Source organism: Giraffa tippelskirchi, chromosome X, assembly GCF_054371585.1.
Source record: "Giraffa tippelskirchi isolate mGirTip1 chromosome X, T2T-mGirTip1v1.2.pri, whole genome shotgun sequence".
Classification (NCBI taxonomy): Eukaryota; Metazoa; Chordata; class Mammalia; order Artiodactyla; family Giraffidae; genus Giraffa; species Giraffa tippelskirchi.
This window is the reverse complement of record NC_137289.1, coordinates 58,030,651-58,052,429: the sequence shown is the minus strand read 5'-3', so window position 1 is coordinate 58,052,429 and position 21,779 is coordinate 58,030,651.

Below are 21,779 nucleotides of genomic sequence, written 5' to 3'. Positions count from 1 at the left end.
CACCTTGCCTACCAGCGTCGACAGCTCTTCAGTGGAAGCACAGAGAGGTCAGGAAATGTTCCTAGGATCATGTAGAAGCGAGTCGGAAGCAGAGAGGGGTCAAGCAACATACCTAAGATCACACATCTCACACGTGGAAGCCCAGAGACGTCAGACCACTCAGGTAAGGTCACACAGCCCATCCCTGGAAGCATGGAGAGGTCTGGCAATCTGCCTGGCCTCACACAGCTCAGAAGTGGAAACAGAGAGGGTCAGAAACTTACCAGAGATCACACAAATCACAAGTGGAAGCACACAGAGCTCAGACCACTTCATTCCCGTCACCGAGCTCGACGTTGGAAGCACAGAGAGGTTAAGCAACTTACCTAAGATCACACAGCTCATAAGCAGAAGCACAAAGAGGTCAGGAAGCTCGCTTAAGGTCACAAACCTCAGAAGTGGAAGCACAGAGAAGTTAGGGAACTTGTGTAACATCACACAGCTCAACAGTGGAAGCACAGAGAGGTTTGGCAGTTTGCCTAATCTCACACAGCTCTTGGAGGGAAGCACGGAGAGGTCAGGAAACTTGCCTAAGATCACATATGTCAGAGGTGAAAACACAAGCGGTTGATCACCTCGCCTAGCAGCGTACACAACTCTTAAGTGGAAGCACAGGGAGGTGAGGAAATGTTCCTAAGATCATGGAGAACCGGGTTGGAAGCACAGAGAGGAAAAGCAAATAGCCTAAGAACACACAGCACCTAAGTGGAAGCACAGAGTGGTTCAGCACGTAGCCTAATAGCACGTGGCTCAGAAGTGGAACCACGGAGAGGTTAGGCAACTTGACTCAGATAACACAGCTCAAAAATGGGAGCACAGGGAGGGCAGGATGCTTGCTTATGATCACCCAGCTCAGAAGTGGAAGCACATACAAGTTAGGCAACATGACTAACATCATACAGCTCATAAGTAGGAGCACAGACAGGTCGGGCAACTTGCCTGGGATCACACAGCTCAAAAGTGGAAGCAGAGAGAGGTTAGACAACTTCCCTAAGATATGACAGCTCATAACTGGAAGAACAGAGAGGCCAGGCAAAATGTATCACCTAACACGGTTCAAATATTGGAAGAGCAGTGATGTTAGGCAACTTTCCTAAGATCACAGAGCTCACTTACGGAAGCAGAGTAGTCAGACAACTTGCCTAGTTAACACAGCTCTGAAGAGGAAGCGGGGAGAGGTCAGGCAGTCTCGCTAAACTCACCCAGTTCAGATGTGGATGCACAGAGAGGTCAGACCACTTACGGAATGACACAGACATCAGAAGTGGAAGCACAGAGAGGTCAGGCACCTTGCCTAAGATCACACAGCTCTTTGTTGGAAGCACAGAGAGGTCAGGAAACTTGGCGAAGATCACACATCTCAGAAGTGGAGGCACAGAACATTCGTCACCTTGCCTACCAGCACACAGCTCCTAAGTCGAAGCACAGAGAGGTGAGGAAATGTTCCCAAGATCATGTAGCTCGAGCTAGAAGCATCGAAGTCAGGTAGTGTGGCCCAAGATCAGAGAGGTCTTAAGGGGAAGCACAGAGAGGTTAGAAACTTTACTGAAGAGCACACAGCTCAGACCTAGAAGTGATTTGAGCGAGACTGCCTGACCTCCCCCTGCTTCCTCTTCAGAGCTGTGTTAACTAGGCAAGTTGTCTGACCACTCTGCTTCCGTAAGTGAGCTCTGGGATCTCAGGAAAGGTGCCTAACATCACTGCTCTTCCAATATTTGAACCGTGTGATTGTGTACATTTTGCCTGGCCTCTCTCTTCTTCCAGTTATGAGATGCCATAGCTTAGGGAAGTTGTCTAACCTCTCTTTGCTTCCACTTTTGAGCTGTGTGATAGACAGGATAGGCAACTTGTCTAAGATCACACAGCTCCAAAACGTAAGGACAAAGAGGACAGGCAACAGGATGAGGATCGCAAAGCTCAGAAGAGGAAGCACAGACAAGTTAGACAACTTCCCGAAGATATGACAGCTCATAAGTGGAAACACACAGAGCTAGAGAAATTCGTTAGGGTCACCCAGGTCACATATGGAAGCCCAGAGAGGTTAGGTCACTTTCCTCAGATGACAGAGCTCACTTATAGAAGCAGAGTGGTCAGGCAACGTACCTCAGAACACACAGATCAGAAGAGGAAGCGGAGAGAGGTCAGATGTGGAAGGTCAGACCACTCAGGTCAGGTCGCACAGCCCATCACTGGAAGCATGGACAGGTCTGGCAACCTGCGTGGCCTCACACAGGCTCAGAAGTGGAAACAGAGAGGTTGAGAAACCTACCTGTGATCACACAAATCAGAAGTGGAAGCACAGAGAGCTCAGACCACTTCATTCAGCTCACAGAGCTCTATGTTGGAAGCCCAGAGAGGTTAAGCAACTTACCTCAGATCACACAGCTCCTAAGTAGAAGCAGAGACAGGTCGGGGAAATTGCCTAAAATCACACACCTTCCACATTGAAGCACAGACAGTTCGGGCAACTTTCCTAAAATCACAGAGCTCAGATAGGGAAGAAGAGACTGGTCTGGCAACTTGCCAAGTTAACAGACCTCTGAAGACAAAGCAGGGAGAGGCCATCCAGCCTCCTTAGGGTCACCCAACTCAGATGTGGAAACACAGAGAGGACAGACCACTTAATTCAGGTCACAGAGCTCAGACGTGGAAGCACAGAGAGGTTAGGCAACTTGCCTCATATCACACAGCTCTTGGATGGAAGCACAGAGAGGTCAGGAAACTTGCCGAAAATCACATACCTCAGAAGTGGAAACACAAGTGGTTGGTCACCTTGCCTACCAGCGTCCACAGCTCTTCAGTGGAAGCACAGAGAGGTCAGGAAATGTTCCTAGGATCATGTAGAAGCGAGTCGGAAGCAGAGAGGGGTCAAGCAACATACCTAAGATCACACATCTCACACGTGGAAGCCCAGAGACGTCAGACCACTCAGGTAAGGTCACACAGCCCATCCCTGGAAGCATGGAGAGGTCTGGCAATCTGCCTGGCCTCACACAGCTCAGAAGTGGAAACAGAGAGGTTCAGAAACTTACCTGAGATCACACAAATCACAAGTGGAAACACACAGAGCTCAGACCACTTCATTCCCGTCACCGAGCTCGACGTTGGAAGCACAGAGAGGTTAAGCAACTTACCTAAGATCACACAGCTCATAAGCAGAAGCACAAAGAGGTCAGGAAGCTCGCTTAAGGTCACAAACCTCAGAAGTGGAAGCACAGAGAAGTTAGGGAACTTGTGTAACATCACACAGCTCAACAGTGGAAGCACAGAGAGGTTTGGCAGTTTGCCTAATCTCACACAGCTCTTGGAGGGAAGCACGGAGAGGTCAGGAAACTTGCCTAAGATCACATATGTCAGAGGTGAAAACACAAGCGGTTGATCACCTCGCCTAGCAGCGTACACAACTCTTAAGTGGAAGCACAGGGAGGTGAGGAAATGTTCCTAAGATCATGGAGAACCGGGTTGGAAGCACAGAGAGGAAAAGCAAATAGCCTAAGAACACACAGCACCTAAGTGGAAGCACAGAGTGGTTCGGCACGTAGCCTAATAGCACGTGGCTCAGAAGTGGAACCACGGAGAGGTTAGGCAACTTGACTCAGATAACACAGCTCAAAAATGGGAGCACAGGGAGGGCAGGATGCTTGCTTATGATCACCCAGCTCAGAAGTGGAAGCACATACAAGTTAGGCAACATGACTAACATCATACAGCTCATAAGTAGGAGCACAGACAGGTCGGGCAACTTGCCTGGGATCACACAGCTCAAAAGTGGAAGCAGAGAGAGGTTAGACAACTTCCCTAAGATATGACAGCTCATAACTGGAAGAACAGAGAGGCCAGGCAAAATGTATCACCTAACACGGTTCAAATATTGGAAGAGCAGTGATGTTAGGCAACTTTCCTAAGATCACAGAGCTCACTTACGGAAGCAGAGTAGTCAGACAACTTGCCTAGTTAACACAGCTCTGAAGAGGAAGCGGGGAGAGGTCAGGCAGTCTCGCTAAACTCACCCAGTTCAGATGTGGATGCACAGAGAGGTCAGACCACTTACGGAATGACACAGACATCAGAAGTGGAAGCACAGAGAGGTCAGGCACCTTGCCTAAGTTCACACAGCTCTTTGTTGGAAGCACAGAGAGGTCAGGAAACTTGGCGAAGATCACACATCTCAGAAGTGGAGGCACAGAACATTCGTCACCTTGCCTACCAGCACACAGCTCCTAAGTCGAAGCACAGAGAGGTGAGGAAATGTTCCCAAGATCATGTAGCTCGAGCTAGAAGCATCGAAGTCAGGTAGTGTGGCCCAAGATCAGAGAGGTCTTAAGGGGAAGCACAGAGAGGTTAGAAACTTTACTGAAGAGCACACAGCTCAGACCTAGAAGTGATTTGAGCGAGACTGCCTGACCTCCCCCTGCTTCCTCTTCAGAGCTGTGTTAACTAGGCAAGTTGTCTGACCACTCTGCTTCCGTAAGTGAGCTCTGGGATCTCAGGAAAGGTGCCTAACATCACTGCTCTTCCAATATTTGAACCGTGTGATTGTGTACATTTTGCCTGGCCTCTCTCTTCTTCCAGTTATGAGATGCCATAGCTTAGGGAAGTTGTCTAACCTCTCTTTGCTTCCACTTTTGAGCTGTGTGATAGACAGGATAGGCAACTTGTCTAAGATCACACAGCTCCAAAACGTAAGGACAAAGAGGACAGGCAACAGGATGAGGATCGCAAAGCTCAGAAGAGGAAGCACAGACAAGTTAGACAACTTCCCGAAGATATGACAGCTCATAAGTGGAAACACACAGAGCTAGAGAAATTCGTTAGGGTCACCCAGGTCACATATGGAAGCCCAGAGAGGTTAGGTCACTTTCCTCAGATGACAGAGCTCACTTATAGAAGCAGAGTGGTCAGGCAACGTACCTCAGAACACACAGATCAGAAGAGGAAGCGGAGAGAGGTCAGATGTGGAAGGTCAGACCACTCAGGTCAGGTCGCACAGCCCATCACTGGAAGCATGGACAGGTCTGGCAACCTGCGTGGCCTCACACAGGCTCAGAAGTGGAAACAGAGAGGTTGAGAAACCTACCTGTGATCACACAAATCAGAAGTGGAAGCACAGAGAGCTCAGACCACTTCATTCAGCTCACAGAGCTCTATGTTGGAAGCCCAGAGAGGTTAAGCAACTTACCTCAGATCACACAGCTCCTAAGTAGAAGCAGAGACAGGTCGGGGAAATTGCCTAAAATCACACACCTTCCACATGGAAGCACAGACAGTTCGGGCAACTTTCCTAAAATCACAGAGCTCAGATAGGGAAGAAGAGACTGGTCTGGCAACTTGCCAAGTTAACAGACCTCTGAAGACAAAGCAGGGAGAGGCCATCCAGCCTCCTTAGGGTCACCCAACTCAGATGTGGAAACACAGAGAGGACAGACCACTTAATTCAGGTCACAGAGCTCAGACGTGGAAGCACAGAGAGGTTAGGCAACTTGCCTCATATCACACAGCTCTTGGATGGAAGCACAGAGAGGTCAGGAAACTTGCCGAAAATCACATACCTCAGAAGTGGAAACACAAGTGGTTGGTCACCTTGCCTACCAGCGTCCACAGCTCTTCAGTGGAAGCACAGAGAGGTCAGGAAATGTTCCTAGGATCATGTAGAAGCGAGTCGGAAGCAGAGAGGGGTCAAGCAACATACCTAAGATCACACATCTCACACGTGGAAGCCCAGAGACGTCAGACCACTCAGTTAAGGTCACACAGCCCATCCCTGGAAGCATGGAGAGGTCTGGCAATCTGCCTGGCCTCACACAGCTCAGAAGTGGAAACAGAGAGGTTCAGAAACTTACCTGAGATCACACAAATCACAAGTGGAAACACACAGAGCTCAGACCACTTCATTCCCGTCACCGAGCTCGACGTTGGAAGCACAGAGAGGTTAAGCAACTTACCTAAGATCACACAGCTCATAAGCAGAAGCACAAAGAGGTCAGGAAGCTCGCTTAAGGTCACAAACCTCAGAAGTGGAAGCACAGAGAAGTTAGGGAACTTGTGTAACATCACACAGCTCAACAGTGGAAGCACAGAGAGGTTTGGCAGTTTGCCTAATGTCACACAGCTCTTGGAGGGAAGCACGGAGAGGTCAGGAAACTTGCCTAAGATCACATATGTCAGAGGTGAAAACACAAGCGGTTGATCACCTCGCCTAGCAGCGTACACAACTCTTAAGTGGAAGCACAGGGAGGTGAGGAAATGTTCCTAAGATCATGGAGAACCGGGTTGGAAGCACAGAGAGGAAAAGCAAATAGCCTAAGAACACACAGCACCTAAGTGGAAGAACAGAGTGGTTCGGCACGTAGCCTAATAGCACGTGGCTCAGAAGTGGAACCACGGAGAGGTTAGGCAACTTGACTCAGATAACACAGCTCAAAAATGGGAGCACAGGGAGGGCAGGATGCTTGCTTATGATCACCCAGCTCAGAAGTGGAAGCACATACAAGTTAGGCAACATGACTAACATCATACAGCTCATAAGTAGGAGCACAGACAGGTCGGGCAACTTGCCTGGGATCACACAGCTCAAAAGTGGAAGCAGAGAGAGGTTAGACAACTTCCCTAAGATATGACAGCTCATAACTGGAAGAACAGAGAGGCCAGGCAAAATGTATCACCTAACACGGTTCAAATATTGGAAGAGCAGTGATGTTAGGCAACTTTCCTAAGATCACGGAGCTCACTTACGGAAGCAGAGTAGTCAGACAACTTGCCTAGTTAACACAGCTCTGAAGAGGAAACGGGGAGAGGTCAGGCAGTCTCGCTAAACTCACCCAGTTCAGATGTGGATGCACAGAGAGGTCAGACCACTTACGGAATGACACAGACATCAGAAGTGGAAGCACAGAGAGGTCAGGCACCTTGCCTAAGTTCACACAGCTCTTTGTTGGAAGCACAGAGAGGTCAGGAAACTTGGCGAAGATCACACATCTCAGAAGTGGAGGCACAGAACATTCGTCACCTTGCCTACCAGCACACAGCTCCTAAGTCGAAGCACAGAGAGGTGAGGAAATGTTCCCAAGATCATGTAGCTCGAGCTAGAAGCATCGAAGTCAGGTAGTGTGGCCCAAGATCAGAGAGGTCTTAAGGGGAAGCACAGAGAGGTTAGAAACTTTACTGAAGAGCACACAGCTCAGACCTAGAAGTGATTTGAGCGAGACTGCCTGACCTCCCCCTGCTTCCTCTTCAGAGCTGTGTTAACTAGGCAAGTTGTCTGACCACTCTGCTTCCGTAAGTGAGCTCTGGGATCTCAGGAAAGGTGCCTAACATCACTGCTCTTCCAATATTTGAACCGTGTGATTGTGTACATTTTGCCTGGCCTCTCTCTTCTTCCAGTTATGAGATGCCATAGCTTAGGGAAGTTGTCTAACCTCTCTTTGCTTCCACTTTTGAGCTGTGTGATAGACAGGATAGGCAACTTGTCTAAGATCACACAGCTCCAAAACGTAAGGACAAAGAGGACAGGCAACAGGATGAGGATCGCAAAGCTCAGAAGAGGAAGCACAGACAAGTTAGACAACTTCCCGAAGATATGACAGCTCATAAGTGGAAACACACAGAGCTAGAGAAATTCGTTAGGGTCACCCAGGTCACATATGGAAGCCCAGAGAGGTTAGGTCACTTTCCTCAGATGACAGAGCTCACTTATAGAAGCAGAGTGGTCAGGCAACGTACCTCAGAACACACAGATCAGAAGAGGAAGCGGAGAGAGGTCAGATGTGGAAGGTCAGACCACTCAGGTCAGGTCGCACAGCCCATCACTGGAAGCATGGACAGGTCTGGCAACCTGCGTGGCCTCACACAGGCTCAGAAGTGGAAACAGAGAGGTTGAGAAACCTACCTGTGATCACACAAATCAGAAGTGGAAGCACAGAGAGCTCAGACCACTTCATTCAGCTCACAGAGCTCTATGTTGGAAGCCCAGAGAGGTTAAGCAACTTACCTCAGATCACACAGCTCCTAAGTAGAAGCAGAGACAGGTCGGGGAAATTGCCTAAAATCACACACCTTCCACATGGAAGCACAGACAGTTCGGGCAACTTTCCTAAAATCACAGAGCTCAGATAGGGAAGAAGAGACTGGTCTGGCAACTTGCCAAGTTAACAGACCTCTGAAGACAAAGCAGGGAGAGGCCATCCAGCCTCCTTAAGGTCACCCAACTCAGATGTGGAAACACAGAGAGGACAGACCACTTAATTCAGGTCACAGAGCTCAGACGTGGAAGCACAGAGAGGTTAGGCAACTTGCCTCATATCACACAGCTCTTGGATGGAAGCACAGAGAGGTCAGGAAACTTGCCGAAAATCACATACCTCAGAAGTGGAAACACAAGTGGTTGGTCACCTTGCCTACCAGCGTCCACAGCTCTTCAGTGGAAGCACAGAGAGGTCAGGAAATGTTCCTAGGATCATGTAGAAGCGAGTCGGAAGCAGAGAGGGGTCAAGCAACATACCTAAGATCACACATCTCACACGTGGAAGCCCAGAGACGTCAGACCACTCAGGTAAGGTCACACAGCCCATCCCTGGAAGCATGGAGAGGTCTGGCAATCTGCCTGGCCTCACACAGCTCAGAAGTGGAAACAGAGAGGTTCAGAAACTTACCTGAGATCACACAAATCACAAGTGGAAACACACAGAGCTCAGACCACTTCATTCCCGTCACCGAGCTCGACGTTGGAAGCACAGAGAGGTTAAGCAACTTACCTAAGATCACACAGCTCATAAGCAGAAGCACAAAGAGGTCAGGAAGCTCGCTTAAGGTCACAAACCTCAGAAGTGGAAGCACAGAGAAGTTAGGGAACTTGTGTAACATCACACAGCTCAACAGTGGAAGCACAGAGAGGTTTGGCAGTTTGCCTAATCTCACACAGCTCTTGGAGGGAAGCACGGAGAGGTCAGGAAACTTGCCTAAGATCACATATGTCAGAGGTGAAAACACAAGCGGTTGATCACCTCGCCTAGCAGCGTACACAACTCTTAAGTGGAAGCACAGGGAGGTGAGGAAATGTTCCTAAGATCATGGAGAACCGGGTTGGAAGCACAGAGAGGAAAAGCAAATAGCCTAAGAACACACAGCACCTAAGTGGAAGCACAGAGTGGTTCGGCACGTAGCCTAATAGCACGTGGCTCAGAAGTGGAACCACGGAGAGGTTAGGCAACTTGACTCAGATAACACAGCTCAAAAATGGGAGCACAGGGAGGGCAGGATGCTTGCTTATGATCACCCAGCTCAGAAGTGGAAGCACATACAAGTTAGGCAACATGACTAACATCATACAGCTCATAAGTAGGAGCACAGACAGGTCGGGCAACTTGCCTGGGATCACACAGCTCAAAAGTGGAAGCAGAGAGAGGTTAGACAACTTCCCTAAGATATGACAGCTCATAACTGGAAGAACAGAGAGGCCAGGCAAAATGTATCACCTAACACGGTTCAAATATTGGAAGAGCAGTGATGTTAGGCAACTTTCCTAAGATCACAGAGCTCACTTACGGAAGCAGAGTAGTCAGACAACTTGCCTAGTTAACACAGCTCTGAAGAGGAAGCGGGGAGAGGTCAGGCAGTCTCGCTAAACTCACCCAGTTCAGATGTGGATGCACAGAGAGGTCAGACCACTTACGGAATGACACAGACATCAGAAGTGGAAGCACAGAGAGGTCAGGCACCTTGCCTAAGTTCACACAGCTCTTTGTTGGAAGCACAGAGAGGTCAGGAAACTTGGCGAAGATCACACATCTCAGAAGTGGAGGCACAGAACATTCGTCACCTTGCCTACCAGCACACAGCTCCTAAGTCGAAGCACAGAGAGGTGAGGAAATGTTCCCAAGATCATGTAGCTCGAGCTAGAAGCATCGAAGTCAGGTAGTGTGGCCCAAGATCAGAGAGGTCTTAAGGGGAAGCACAGAGAGGTTAGAAACTTTACTGAAGAGCACACAGCTCAGACCTAGAAGTGATTTGAGCGAGACTGCCTGACCTCCCCCTGCTTCCTCTTCAGAGCTGTGTTAACTAGGCAAGTTGTCTGACCACTCTGCTTCCGTAAGTGAGCTCTGGGATCTCAGGAAAGGTGCCTAACATCACTGCTCTTCCAATATTTGAACCGTGTGATTGTGTACATTTTGCCTGGCCTCTCTCTTCTTCCAGTTATGAGATGCCATAGCTTAGGGAAGTTGTCTAACCTCTCTTTGCTTCCACTTTTGAGCTGTGTGATAGACAGGATAGGCAACTTGTCTAAGATCACACAGCTCCAAAACGTAAGGACAAAGAGGACAGGCAACAGGATGAGGATCGCAAAGCTCAGAAGAGGAAGCACAGACAAGTTAGACAACTTCCCGAAGATATGACAGCTCATAAGTGGAAACACACAGAGCTAGAGAAATTCGTTAGGGTCACCCAGGTCACATATGGAAGCCCAGAGAGGTTAGGTCACTTTCCTCAGATGACAGAGCTCACTTATAGAAGCAGAGTGGTCAGGCAACGTACCTCAGAACACACAGATCAGAAGAGGAAGCGGAGAGAGGTCAGATGTGGAAGGTCAGACCACTCAGGTCAGGTCGCACAGCCCATCACTGGAAGCATGGACAGGTCTGGCAACCTGCGTGGCCTCACACAGGCTCAGAAGTGGAAACAGAGAGGTTGAGAAACCTACCTGTGATCACACAAATCAGAAGTGGAAGCACAGAGAGCTCAGACCACTTCATTCAGCTCACAGAGCTCTATGTTGGAAGCCCAGAGAGGTTAAGCAACTTACCTCAGATCACACAGCTCCTAAGTAGAAGCAGAGACAGGTCGGGGAAATTGCCTAAAATCACACACCTTCCACATGGAAGCACAGACAGTTCGGGCAACTTTCCTAAAATCACAGAGCTCAGATAGGGAAGAAGAGACTGGTCTGGCAACTTGCCAAGTTAACAGACCTCTGAAGACAAAGCAGGGAGAGGCCATCCAGCCTCCTTAAGGTCACCCAACTCAGATGTGGAAACACAGAGAGGACAGACCACTTAATTCAGGTCACAGAGCTCAGACGTGGAAGCACAGAGAGGTTAGGCAACTTGCCTCATATCACACAGCTCTTGGATGGAAGCACAGAGAGGTCAGGAAACTTGCCGAAAATCACATACCTCAGAAGTGGAAACACAAGTGGTTGGTCACCTTGCCTACCAGCGTCCACAGCTCTTCAGTGGAAGCACAGAGAGGTCAGGAAATGTTCCTAGGATCATGTAGAAGCGAGTCGGAAGCAGAGAGGGGTCAAGCAACATACCTAAGATCACACATCTCACACGTGGAAGCCCAGAGACGTCAGACCACTCAGGTAAGGTCACACAGCCCATCCCTGGAAGCATGGAGAGGTCTGGCAATCTGCCTGGCCTCACACAGCTCAGAAGTGGAAACAGAGAGGTTCAGAAACTTACCTGAGATCACACAAATCACAAGTGGAAGCACACAGAGCTCAGACCACTTCATTCCCGTCACCGAGCTCGACGTTGGAAGCACAGAGAGGTTAAGCAACTTACCTAAGATCACACAGCTCATAAGCAGAAGCACAAAGAGGTCAGGAAGCTCGCTTAAGGTCACAAACCTCAGAAGTGGAAGCACAGAGAAGTTAGGGAACTTGTGTAACATCACACAGCTCAACAGTGGAAGCACAGAGAGGTTTGGCAGTTTGCCTAATCTCACACAGCTCTTGGACGGAAGCACGGAGAGGTCAGGAAACTTGCCTAAGATCACATATGTCAGAGGTGAAAACACAAGCGGTTGATCACCTCGCCTAGCAGCGTACACAACTCTTAAGTGGAAGCACAGGGAAGTGAGGAAATGTTCCTAAGATCATGGAGAACCGGGTTGGAAGCACAGAGAGGTCAAGCAAATAGCCTAAGAACACACAGCACCTAAGTGGAAGCACAGAGTGGTTCGGCACGTAGCCTAATAGCACGTGGCTCAGAAGTGGAACCACGGAGAGGTTAGGCAACTTGACTCAGATAACACAGCTCAAAAATGGGAGCACAGGGAGGGCAGGATGCTTGCTTATGATCACCCAGCTCAGAAGTGGAAGCACATACAAGTTAGGCAACATGACTAACATCATGCAGCTCATAAGTAGGAGCACAGACAGGTCGGGCAACTTGCCTGGGATCACACAGCTCAAAAGTGGAAGCAGAGAGAGGTTAGACAACTTCCCGAAGATATGACAGCTCATAACTGGAAGAACAGAGAGGCCAGGCAAAATGTATCACCTAACACGGTTCAAATATTGGAAGAGCAGTGATGTTAGGCAACTTTCCTAAGATCACAGAGCTCACTTACGGAAGCAGAGTAGTCAGACAACTTGCCTAGTTAACACAGCTCTGAAGAGGAAGCGGGGAGAGGTCAGGCAGTCTCGCTAAACTCACCCAGTTCAGATGTGGATGCACAGAGAGGTCAGACCACTTACGGAATGACACAGACATCAGAAGTGGAAGCACAGAGAGGTCAGGCACCTTGCCTAAGTTCACACAGCTCTTTGTTGGAAGCACAGAGAGGTCAGGAAACTTGGCGAAGATCACACATCTCAGAAGTGGAGGCACAGAACATTCGTCACCTTGCCTACCAGCACACAGCTCCTAAGTCGAAGCACAGAGAGGTGAGGAAATGTTCCCAAGATCATGTAGCTCGAGCTAGAAGCATCGAAGTCAGGTAGTGTGGCCCAAGATCAGAGAGGTCTTAAGGGGAAGCACAGAGAGGTTAGAAACTTTACTGAAGAGCACACAGCTCAGACCTAGAAGTGATTTGAGCGAGACTGCCTGACCTCCCCCTGCTTCCTCTTCAGAGCTGTGTTAACTAGGCAAGTTGTCTGACCACTCTGCTTCCGTAAGTGAGCTCTGGGATCTCAGGAAAGGTGCCTAACATCACTGCTCTTCCAATATTTGAACCGTGTGATTGTGTACATTTTGCCTGGCCTCTCTCTTCTTCCAGTTATGAGATGCCATAGCTTAGGGAAGTTGTCTAACCTCTCTTTGCTTCCACTTTTGAGCTGTGTGATAGACAGGATAGGCAACTTGTCTAAGATCACACAGCTCCAAAACGTAAGGACAAAGAGGACAGGCAACAGGATGAGGATCGCAAAGCTCAGAAGAGGAAGCACAGACAAGTTAGACAACTTCCCGAAGATATGACAGCTCATAAGTGGAAACACACAGAGCTAGAGAAATTCGTTAGGGTCACCCAGGTCACATATGGAAGCCCAGAGAGGTTAGGTCACTTTCCTCAGATGACAGAGCTCACTTATAGAAGCAGAGTGGTCAGGCAACGTACCTCAGAACACACAGATCAGAAGAGGAAGCGGAGAGAGGTCAGATGTGGAAGGTCAGACCACTCAGGTCAGGTCGCACAGCCCATCACTGGAAGCATGGACAGGTCTGGCAACCTGCGTGGCCTCACACAGGCTCAGAAGTGGAAACAGAGAGGTTGAGAAACCTACCTGTGATCACACAAATCAGAAGTGGAAGCACAGAGAGCTCAGACCACTTCATTCAGCTCACAGAGCTCTATGTTGGAAGCCCAGAGAGGTTAAGCAACTTACCTCAGATCACACAGCTCCTAAGTAGAAGCAGAGACAGGTCGGGGAAATTGCCTAAAATCACACACCTTCCACATGGAAGCACAGACAGTTCGGGCAACTTTCCTAAAATCACAGAGCTCAGATAGGGAAGAAGAGACTGGTCTGGCAACTTGCCAAGTTAACAGACCTCTGAAGACAAAGCAGGGAGAGGCCATCCAGCCTCCTTAAGGTCACCCAACTCAGATGTGGAAACACAGAGAGGACAGACCACTTAATTCAGGTCACAGAGCTCAGACGTGGAAGCACAGAGAGGTTAGGCAACTTGCCTCATATCACACAGCTCTTGGATGGAAGCACAGAGAGGTCAGGAAACTTGCCGAAAATCACATACCTCAGAAGTGGAAACACAAGTGGTTGGTCACCTTGCCTACCAGCGTCCACAGCTCTTCAGTGGAAGCACAGAGAGGTCAGGAAATGTTCCTAGGATCATGTAGAAGCGAGTCGGAAGCAGAGAGGGGTCAAGCAACATACCTAAGATCACACATCTCACACGTGGAAGCCCAGAGACGTCAGACCACTCAGGTAAGGTCACGCAGCCCATCCCTGGAAGCATGGAGAGGTCTGGCAATCTGCCTGGCCTCACACAGCTCAGAAGTGGAAACAGAGAGGTTCAGAAACTTACCTGAGATCACACAAATCACAAGTGGAAGCACACAGAGCTCAGACCACTTCATTCCCGTCACCGAGCTCGACGTTGGAAGCACAGAGAGGTTAAGCAACTTACCTAAGATCACACAGCTCATAAGCAGAAGCACAAAGAGGTCAGGAAGCTCGCTTAAGGTCACAAACCTCAGAAGTGGAAGCACAGAGAAGTTAGGGAACTTGTGTAACATCACACAGCTCAACAGTGGAAGCACAGAGAGGTTTGGCAGTTTGCCTAATCTCACACAGCTCTTGGACGGAAGCACGGAGAGGTCAGGAAACTTGCCTAAGATCACATATGTCAGAGGTGAAAACACAAGCGGTTGATCACCTCGCCTAGCAGCGTACACAACTCTTAAGTGGAAGCACAGGGAAGTGAGGAAATGTTCCTAAGATCATGGAGAACCGGGTTGGAAGCACAGAGAGGTCAAGCAAATAGCCTAAGAACACACAGCACCTAAGTGGAAGCACAGAGTGGTTCGGCACGTAGCCTAATAGCACGTGGCTCAGAAGTGGAACCACGGAGAGGTTAGGCAACTTGACTCAGATAACACAGCTCAAAAATGGGAGCACAGGGAGGGCAGGATGCTTGCTTATGATCACCCAGCTCAGAAGTGGAAGCACATACAAGTTAGGCAACATGACTAACATCATGCAGCTCATAAGTAGGAGCACAGACAGGTCGGGCAACTTGCCTGGGATCACACAGCTCAAAAGTGGAAGCAGAGAGAGGTTAGACAACTTCCCGAAGATATGACAGCTCATAACTGGAAGAACAGAGAGGCCAGGCAAAATGTATCACCTAACACGGTTCAAATATTGGAAGAGCAGTGATGTTAGGCAACTTTCCTAAGATCACAGAGCTCACTTACGGAAGCAGAGTAGTCAGACAACTTGCCTAGTTAACACAGCTCTGAAGAGGAAGCGGGGAGAGGTCAGGCAGTCTCGCTAAACTCACCCAGTTCAGATGTGGATGCACAGAGAGGTCAGACCACTTACGGAATGACACAGACATCAGAAGTGGAAGCACAGAGAGGTCAGGCACCTTGCCTAAGATCACACAGCTCTTTGTTGGAAGCACAGAGAGGTCAGCCAACTTGGCGAAGATCACACATCTCAGAAGTGGAGGCACAGAACATTCGTCACCTTGCCTACCAGCACACAGCTCCTAAGTCGAAGCACAGAGAGGTGAGGAAATGTTCCCAAGATCATGTAGCTCGAGCTAGAAGCATCGAAGTCAGGTAGTGTGGCCCAAGATCAGAGAGGTCTTAAGGGGAAGCACAGAGAGGTTAGAAACTTTACTGAAGAGCACACAGCTCAGACCTAGAAGTGATTTGAGCGAGACTGCCTGACCTCCCCCTGCTTCCTCTTCAGAGCTGTGTTAACTAGGCAAGTTGTCTGACCACTCTGCTTCCGTAAGTGAGCTCTGGGATCTCAGGAAAGGTGCCTAACATCACTGCTCTTCCAATATTTGAACCGTGTGATTGTGTACATTTTGCCTGGCCTCTCTCTTCTTCCAGTTATGAGATGCCATAGCTTAGGGAAGTTGTCTAACCTCTCTTTGCTTCCACTTTTGAGCTGTGTGATAGACATGATAGGCAACTTGTCTAAGATCACACAGCTCCAAAACGTAAGGACAAAGAGGACAGGCAACAGGATGAGGATCGCAAAGCTCAGAAGAGGAAGCACAGACAAGTTAGACAACTTCCCGAAGATATGACAGCTCATAAGTGGAAACACACAGAGCTAGAGAAATTCGTTAGGGTCACCCAGGTCACATATGGAAGCCCAGAGAGGTTAGGTCACTTTCCTCAGATGACAGAGCTCACTTATAGAAGCAGAGTGGTCAGGCAACGTACCTCAGAACACACAGATCAGAAGAGGAAGCGGAGAGAGGTCAGATGTGGAAGGTCAGACCACTCAGGTCAGGTCGCACAGCCCATCACTGGAAGCATGGACAGGTCTGGCAACCTGCGTGGCCTCACACAGGCTCAGAAGTGGAAACAGAGAGGTTGAGAAACCTACCTGTGATCACACAAATCAGAAGTGGAAGCACAGAGAGCTCAGACCACTTCATTCAGCTCACAGAGCTCTATGTTGGAAGCCCAGAGAGGTTAAGCAACTTACCTCAGATCACACAGCTCCTAAGTAGAAGCAGAGACAGGTCGGGGAAATTGCCTAAAATCACACACCTTCCACATGGAAGCACAGACAGTTCGGGCAACTTTCCTAAAATCACAGAGCTCAGATAGGGAAGAAGAGACTGGTCTGGCAACTTGCCAAGTTAACAGACCTCTGAAGACAAAGCAGGGAGAGGCCATCCAGCCTCCTTAGGGTCACCCAACTCAGATGTGGAAACACAGAGAGGACAGACCACTTAATTCAGGTCACAGAGCTCAGACGTGGAAGCACAGAGAGGTTAGGCAACTTGCCTCATATCACACAGCTCTTGGATGGAAGCACAGAGAGGTCAGGAAACTTGCCGAAAATCACATACCTCAGAAGTGGAAACACAAGTGGTTGGTCACCTTGCCTACCAGCGTCCACAGCTCTTCAGTGGAAGCACAGAGAGGTCAGGAAATGTTCCTAGGATCATGTAGAAGCGAGTCGGAAGCAGAGAGGGGTCAAGCAACATACCTAAGATCACACATCTCACACGTGGAAGCCCAGAGACGTCAGACCACTCAGGTAAGGTCACACAGCCCATCCCTGGAAGCATGGAGAGGTCTGGCAATCTGCCTGGCCTCACACAGCTCAGAAGTGGAAACAGAGAGGTTCAGAAACTTACCTGAGATCACACAAATCACAAGTGGAAACACACAGAGCTCAGACCACTTCATTCCCGTCACCGAGCTCGACGTTGGAAGCACAGAGAGGTTAAGCAACTTACCTAAGATCACACAGCTCATAAGCAGAAGCACAAAGAGGTCAGGAAGCTCGCTTAAGGTCACAAACCTCAGAAGTGGAAGCACAGAGAAGTTAGGGAACTTGTGTAACATCACACAGCTCAACAGTGGAAGCACAGAGAGGTTTGGCAGTTTGCCTAATCTCACACAGCTCTTGGAGGGAAGCACGGAGAGGTCAGGAAACTTGCCTAAGATCACATATGTCAGAGGTGAAAACACAAGCGGTTGATCACCTCGCCTAGCAGCGTACACAACTCTTAAGTGGAAGCACAGGGAGGTGAGGAAATGTTCCTAAGATCATGGAGAACCGGGTTGGAAGCACAGAGAGGAAAAGCAAATAGCCTAAGAACACACAGCACCTAAGTGGAAGCACAGAGTGGTTCGGCACGTAGCCTAATAGCACGTGGCTCAGAAGTGGAACCACGGAGAGGTTAGGCAACTTGACTCAGATAACACAGCTCAAAAATGGGAGCACAGGGAGGGCAGGATGCTTGCTTATGATCACCCAGCTCAGAAGTGGAAGCACATACAAGTTAGGCAACATGACTAACATCATACAGCTCATAAGTAGGAGCACAGACAGGTCGGGCAACTTGCCTGGGATCACACAGCTCAAAAGTGGAAGCAGAGAGAGGTTAGACAACTTCCCTAAGATATGACAGCTCATAACTGGAAGAACAGAGAGGCCAGGCAAAATGTATCACCTAACACGGTTCAAATATTGGAAGAGCAGTGATGTTAGGCAACTTTCCTAAGATCACAGAGCTCACTTACGGAAGCAGAGTAGTCAGACAACTTGCCTAGTTAACACAGCTCTGAAGAGGAAGCGGGGAGAGGTCAGGCAGTCTCGCTAAACTCACCCAGTTCAGATGTGGATGCACAGAGAGGTCAGACCACTTACGGAATGACACAGACATCAGAAGTGGAAGCACAGAGAGGTCAGGCACCTTGCCTAAGTTCACACAGCTCTTTGTTGGAAGCACAGAGAGGTCAGGAAACTTGGCGAAGATCACACATCTCAGAAGTGGAGGCACAGAACATTCGTCACCTTGCCTACCAGCACACAGCTCCTAAGTCGAAGCACAGAGAGGTGAGGAAATGTTCCCAAGATCATGTAGCTCGAGCTAGAAGCATCGAAGTCAGGTAGTGTGGCCCAAGATCAGAGAGGTCTTAAGGGGAAGCACAGAGAGGTTAGAAACTTTACTGAAGAGCACACAGCTCAGACCTAGAAGTGATTTGAGCGAGACTGCCTGACCTCCCCCTGCTTCCTCTTCAGAGCTGTGTTAACTAGGCAAGTTGTCTGACCACTCTGCTTCCGTAAGTGAGCTCTGGGATCTCAGGAAAGGTGCCTAACATCACTGCTCTTCCAATATTTGAACCGTGTGATTGTGTACATTTTGCCTGGCCTCTCTCTTCTTCCAGTTATGAGATGCCATAGCTTAGGGAAGTTGTCTAACCTCTCTTTGTTTCCACTTTTGAGCTGTGTGATAGACAGGATAGGCAACTTGTCTAAGATCACACAGCTCCAAAACGTAAGGACAAAGAGGACAGGCAACAGGATGAGGATCGCAAAGCTCAGAAGAGGAAGCACAGACAAGTTAGACAACTTCCCGAAGATATGACAGCTCATAAGTGGAAACACACAGAGCTAGAGAAATTCGTTAGGGTCACCCAGGTCACATATGGAAGCCCAGAGAGGTTAGGTCACTTTCCTCAGATGACAGAGCTCACTTATAGAAGCAGAGTGGTCAGGCAACGTACCTCAGAACACACAGATCAGAAGAGGAAGCGGAGAGAGGTCAGATGTGGAAGGTCAGACCACTCAGGTCAGGTCGCACAGCCCATCACTGGAAGCATGGACAGGTCTGGCAACCTGCGTGGCCTCACACAGGCTCAGAAGTGGAAACAGAGAGGTTGAGAAACCTACCTGTGATCACACAAATCAGAAGTGGAAGCACAGAGAGCTCAGACCACTTCATTCAGCTCACAGAGCTCTATGTTGGAGGCCCAGAGAGGTTAAGCAACTTACCTCAGATCACACAGCTCCTAAGTAGAAGCAGAGACAGGTCGGGGAAATTGCCTAAAATCACACACCTTCCACATGGAAGCACAGACAGTTCGGGCAACTTTCCTAAAATCACAGAGCTCAGATTGGGAAGAAGAGACTGGTCTGGCAACTTGCCAAGTTAACAGACCTCTGAAGACAAAGCAGGGAGAGGCCATCCAGCCTCCTTAAGGTCACCCAACTCAGATGTGGAAACACAGAGAGGACAGACCACTTAATTCAGGTCACAGAGCTCAGACGTGGAAGCACAGAGAGGTTAGGCAACTTGCCTCATATCACACAGCTCTTGGATGGAAGCACAGAGAGGTCAGGAAACTTGCCGAAAATCACATACCTCAGAAGTGGAAACACAAGTGGTTGGTCACCTTGCCTACCAGCGTCCACAGCTCTTCAGTGGAAGCACAGAGAGGTCAGGAAATGTTCCTAGGATCATGTAGAAGCGAGTCGGAAGCAGAGAGGGGTCAAGCAACATACCTAAGATCACACATCTCACACGTGGAAGCCCAGAGACGTCAGACCACTCAGGTAAGGTCACACAGCCCATCCCTGGAAGCATGGAGAGGTCTGGCAATCTGCCTGGCCTCACACAGCTCAGAAGTGGAAACAGAGAGGGTCAGAAACTTACCTGAGATCACACAAATCACAAGTGGAAGCACACAGAGCTCAGACCACTTCATTCCCGTCACCGAGCTCGACGTTGGAAGCACAGAGAGGTTAAGCAACTTACCTAAGATCACACAGCTCATAAGCAGAAGCACAAAGAGGTCAGGAAGCTCGCTTAAGGTCACAAACCTCAGAAGTGGAAGCACAGAGAAGTTAGGGAACTTGTGTAACATCACACAGCTCAACAGTGGAAGCACAGAGAGGTTTGGCAGTTTGCCTAATCTCACACAGCTCTTGGACGGAAGCACGGAGAGGTCAGGAAACTTGCCTAAGATCACATATGTCAGAGGTGAAAACACAAGCGGTTGATCACCTCGCCTAGCAGCGTACACAACTCTTAAGTGGAAGCACAGGGAGGTGAGGAAATGTTCCTAAGATCATGGAGAACCGGGTTGGAAGCACAGAGAGGTCAAGCAAATAGCCTAAGAACACACAGCACCTAAGTGGAAGCACAGAGTGGTTCGGCACGTAGCCTAATAGCACGTGGCTCAGAAGTGGAACCACGGAGAGGTTAGGCAACTTGACTCAGATAACACAGCTCAAAAATGGGAGCACAGGGAGGGCAGGATGCTTGCTTATGATCACCCAGCTCAGAAGTGGAAGCACATACAAGTTAGGCAACATGACTAACATCATACAGCTCATAAGTAGGAGCACAGACAGGTCAGGCAACTTGCCTGGGATCACACAGCTCAAAAGTGGAAGCAGAGAGAGGTTAGACAACTTCCCTAAGATATGACAGCTCATAACTGGAAGAACAGAGAGGCCAGGCAAAATGTATCACCTAACACGGTTCAAATATTGGAAGAGCAGTGATGTTAGGCAACTTTCCTAAGATCACAGAGCTCACTTACGGAAGCAGAGTAGTCAGACAACTTGCCTAGTTAACACAGCTCTGAAGAGGAAGCGGGGAGAGGTCAGGCAGTCTCGCTAAACTCACCCAGTTCAGATGTGGATGCACAGAGAGGTCAGACCACTTACGGAATGACACAGACATCAGAAGTGGAAGCACAGAGAGGTCAGGCACCTTGCCTAAGTTCACACAGCTCTTTGTTGGAAGCACAGAGAGGTCAGGAAACTTGGCGAAGATCACACATCTCAGACGTGGAGGCACAGAACATTCGTCACCTTGCCTACCAGCACACAGCTCCTAAGTCGAAGCACAGAGAGGTGAGGAAATGTTCCCAAGATCATGTAGCTCGAGCTAGAAGCATCGAAGTCAGGTAGTGTGGCCCAAGATCAGAGAGGTCTTAAGGGGAAGCACAGAGAGGTTAGAAACTTTACTGAAGAGCACACAGCTCAGACCTAGAAGTGATTTGAGCGAGACTGCCTGACCTCCCCCTGCTTCCTCTTCAGAGCTGTGTTAACTAGGCAAGTTGTCTGACCACTCTGCTTCCGTAAGTGAGCTCTGGGATCTCAGGAAAGGTGCCTAACATCACTGCTCTTCCAATATTTGAACCGTGTGATTGTGTACATTTTGCCTGGCCTCTCTCTTCTTCCAGTTATGAGATGCCATAGCTTAGGGAAGTTGTCTAACCTCTCTTTGCTTCCACTTTTGAGCTGTGTGATAGACAGGATAGGCAACTTGCCTAAGATCACACAGCTCCAAAACGTAAGGACAAAGAGGACAGGCAACAGGATGAGGATCGCAAAGCTCAGAAGAGGAAGCACAGACAAGTTAGACAACTTCCCGAAGATATGACAGCTCATAAGTGGAAACACACAGAGCTAGAGAAATTCGTTAGGGTCACCCAGGTCACATATGGAAGCCCAGAGAGGTTAGGTCACTTTCCTCAGATGACAGAGCTCACTTATAGAAGCA